Here is a 4519-nt window from a genome sequence, read left to right as displayed (position 1 = left end):
CTCGACCAGAGACAGCGGCGTCGGCATAAGCGACAATATGAAAAAGGGACAGGAGACGTGTCACCATCGCGCTATCCATCGTCTCCATGATGACACTTTGTCGTTCTCACCCGGCTTTTGATGCAATAACCCAAGTGACTCTCGTTTGTCTTTTGTAAAAGTCCTTGTTGGCATGCTTTACCTTTTGTTAAAAGTCCTTGTCTGCATGTTTTCCTTTTGTTAAATTCCTTGTACGTATGCTTTACCTTTTGTAAAAGTCCTGATCGGCGTGCTTTGCTTTCCAAAAAGGCGTGCCATGTGATATGATCATTTGAGAGGTCCTGTTCTCAATGATCCTCTATAAAAGGCACCTTTGGTCTCAGTTGTAAAGGGAGCCAATTTGAAAATAAAAGCTTAAGTTTTATACATTATGTTTCCCTAAACCTCTCTCTCTTCTAGGAATCAAAGAAATTATTGAATTAAAAATGATACGCTCACCTCAAAATTTCTAAACTGAGTATGCTCTGCACTTGCCTCAAGTTTGAGGATCCTGTGCATCAGAAAAGTCCTGTTTATCTTCCAAAACCGATTTTTCTAAAATAAAAGTGTTTTCTCACAACGTTCACCCTTTTTGAAGGTTTTCGGGTGGTATCGTGAAAAAATTATTTTCAAAAATAAATTTCAGATTTGGTATTAACTGGATAAGTGTATATCGACTGGAAACTAAGGTGTACGGACTACTGGTCCAAAGGAGATTTAAATATCTTGGCTTGCCAAGGATCTCATCACTCTGGTAAAACAACACCACGTACAACTACCTACTGGTATCAGAGCAGCATGATCCGTGAATACAATTATTTTACAACCAATGAGATAAGATCGAAATTTTTCCAATGCAAACACTACTGCTAGCATTTCTTTTTCAGTAGTTGAATAATTCAATTGTGCATCATTGAATGTCATACTAGCATAGTAAATAAGATGGGGAATTCGATCAACTCTTTGTCCTAAAACTGTTCCTACTGCATAATCAGATGCATCACACATGAGCTAGAATGGTAAGCCCCAATTTGGGAGTTGCATGACGGGTGATGATGTCAACAACCGCTTTAATTTTTCAAATGCCACAAGACATGAATCATTAAAGACAAAAGGTACATCCTTAGCAAGTAGATTGCATAAGGGTCTAGAAACTTTGCTAAAATCTTTAATGAAACGTTTATAAAAACCAGCATGCCCAAGGGAAGATCTTACTTCTCTAACTGTTTTGGGTGGAGGACGATTAGAAATGAGATCCACCTTGGCTTTGTCAACCTCAATACATTTGCTCGAAATGATGTGACCGAGAACAATACCTTGTTTTACCATAAACTGGCACTTCTCCCAATTCAAGATTAAGTTCTTCTCGGTACATCTCTGTAGAACTAGTGTTAGATGATGTAAACATTGATCAAACGAGTCACCAAAGACAAAAAAGTCATCCATAAAGACTTCAAGGAATCGTACAACCATATCAGAAAAAATGCTTAACAAGCATCGTTGAAATGTAACAGGTGCATTACATAATCCAAATGGCATCCTCCTATATGCAAAAGTGCCAAAAGGGCAAGTGAAAGTGGTTTTCTCTTGATCTTTTAGTGCTATAAGAATCTGATTATATCCTGAGTAGCCATCTAGAAAGCAATAAAATTCATGGCATGCCAATCTATCAAGCATTTGATTGATAAATGGTAAAGGAAAATGGTCTTTACGTGTGACAGAATTCAATTTTCTATAATCAATGCATACACGCCATCCTGTAGTTACTCTAGTGGGTATCAATTCATTATCAGCATTGGTAACTACTGTGACTCCTGACTTTTTAGGGATAACTTGTACAGGACTGACCCATGAACTATCAGAAATAGGGTAAATGATACCTGCATCTAATAGCTTAAGGACTTCAGTTCTAACAACTTCTTTCATGTTAGGATTTAACCGACGTTGCATTTCCCTAGTAGGTTTAGCATTTTCATCAAGGTGAACGTAATGCATGCAGTCTACTGGGTTTATACCTTTTATATTTGCTATAGTCCATCCTAATGCTCCTTTGTGCTATTTTAAAACATCCAACAACTTACCTTTTTGTTCGTCATTTAGGGATGATGAGATGATTACCGGCAGAGTACTTTCTTCTCCCAAAAATGCATATTCCAGAGTGTTGGGCAATGGTTTGAGCTCGAGTTTCGGTGGTGATTCTGATGATGAGATGAGGTTCTTCTCTGATGGTGCTAGTTGTTCAACTCTTGACTTCCATTTATTAGTATCCATGGATGGTGCTGAGTCAAGTAAGGCGTTGACCTCATCAACTTATCTATCAATATCAAAATCTAAACCAAAGTGAGTTAAACATGTTTGTAAAGGATCATCACTAAGGTTTGAAACAAAAGTGTCACCAACTAATGCTTCAATTAAATCCACATCAACAATTCCATCATCTGCATTATGAGGTTGTTTGGCAATGTTGAAGATGTTCAGCTCTATAGTCATGTTGCCGGATGACAACTGCATATTTCCAGTCCTGCATTGAATGTGAGCATCCGCAGTTGCTAAGAAAGGTCGACCTAAAATAATGGGGATGTGCTTCCTTGAATCCTGTATTTGTTGAGTGTCAATTACAATGAAATCAACAGGAAAATAAAACTTGTCTACCTGGATAAGCACATCCTCCACAATACCACGAGGTATTTTCGTGGACCGATCTGCAAATTATAACACCACTGGAGTTGGGTGTAATTCTCCAAGCCCAAGTTTCACAAATACTGAATAAGGCAAAAAATTTACACTAGCTCCTAAATCTAACAAAGCATTCTCAATTGTGTGGTTCCCTATACTACATGAGATAGTGGGGGAGCCTGAGTCTTTGCATTTTAGAGGAATTTTATGTTGGAGGATAGAACTAACGTTTTCTGTTAAAAATGTCTTCTTTTGAACATGAATGTTTCTCTTTTTAGTACAAAGGTCTTTAAGAAACTTGGCATAAGATGGAACTTACTTTATAGCATCAAGTAAAGGGATATTAACACTTACCTGTTTGAAGATTTCAAGAATCTCACCTGTGGATTTTCTCTTATTTCCTTTAGCTAACCTCTGAGGAAATGGAGCTTTAGGAACATATTCTCGTGGGTTGGTTTCTTCTTTCTCTTCCGATGGTGAGTCCTCAACATTCACAAGCACAATTTGATTTTCTTTTACCACCGACATCTCTACTTTGTTGTCGACTTCATTTCTTTTTCGCAAAGTCATGACTGCTTTGACCTCTCCATGCTGCTGTGGTGAACTGGTACTTGCTTCATGCACTCCTTTAGGATTAAGCACTTGTTGACTTGGAAACTTGCCTTTCTCAACAGTCATTGCCAAGGTCTGAACTGAAGAAGCAAGTTGTCCCACCATCTTCTCGAGGCTTGAAACTGATTGGGCTTGTGAGTTGAAGCCTGCTCTCAACTCATTTCGTAGTCCATCAATGGTGCGGTTCTGTTGCTCAATCGTAGAGTGAGTAACATTCTTAAAATTCTGGAATGCATCTTCCCATGGTCTAAGTTGAGAGTAGTTCTGGTCGATTGTATGGTTTAAATGGTGGCTAAGAGGCTTGAGGAATTTGAGGAATTGGTTGCATTGGTGGAGCTAGAGCTGCTGGTCCATTTTGTTAGAATCCTTGAGACCATGAAAAATTAGGGTGGTCTCTGCATCCAGGGTTATATGTGTTGGAGTATGGGTTGTAATTAGATCGTTTTCTCATTACACCTATGGCATTGGCTTGATCTGAGTATGAGTCATGGTCATGTGGCTCTGTTGGTTTAGCAGTCGTTAACGATGCTATTTGTCGAGAGAGACCTTCAATTATCTCCTTAACTTCTTTAATTTCTAAACTTGATTCGTCAATGTGAACCTCATTTACTCCCTTAATTCTTCTAGTATTCCTGAGTGATTGACTCTGTTGTTGGGAATTATCTGCTTGTCGCTGGAAGAATTCCCAAATCTCTGATGCACTTTTTGACATTAGCTCTCCTCCACTTGTTGCCATTAGCCATTCTTGCACATTCGGCAATAATCCCTCCAAAACGTATTGACATTGGTGCCATTTCTGGTACCCATGATGTGGACACTTCAAGAGTAGCCCATTGAATCGCTACCATGTTTCGAAAAACTGTTCGTCTTCTCTCTGGATAAACTCTGAAATTTCCCTGCGAATAGCATTGGTTTTATGCACTGGGAAATATTTATTCAAAAATTTTGTAACCATTTGTTCCCATGATGTAATGCTATTAGCAGGCAATATATTGAGCCATGAACGAGCTTTATCCTTTAAAGAAAATGGGAATAATCTAAGTTTAACATCATCATCTGAAAAATTCTCATATCTAAATGTTTGACAAACAGCATGAAAATCATTCAAATGATTATATGGGTCCTCATTTTCTAGGCCATAGAATGTTGGGAGACAATTTAACACACTAGGTTTTAGCTCAAAACTCCTAGCAGCTACATTTGGGTATCTTAT

At 38.3% G+C, this 4519-nt stretch overlaps 1 non-coding gene across 1 annotated transcript; it reads left to right on the top strand.

Annotated features, from left to right (window-relative positions):
- The first annotated feature begins 4106 nt into the window (after positions 1-4106).
- LOC112101329 lies at positions 4107-4210 on the top strand. Its single transcript, XR_002907455.1, has one exon. It is a non-coding gene; the product is annotated as a small nucleolar RNA R71 (small nucleolar RNA).
- The last annotated feature ends 309 nt before the right edge of the window (positions 4211-4519 follow it).

This window comes from Citrus clementina, unplaced genomic scaffold (genome assembly GCF_000493195.1).
Source record: "Citrus clementina cultivar Clemenules unplaced genomic scaffold, Citrus_clementina_v1.0 scaffold_2, whole genome shotgun sequence".
NCBI classification, from domain to species: Eukaryota; Viridiplantae; Streptophyta; class Magnoliopsida; order Sapindales; family Rutaceae; genus Citrus; species Citrus x clementina.
This window is presented reverse-complemented; position numbering and strand designations above follow the sequence as displayed.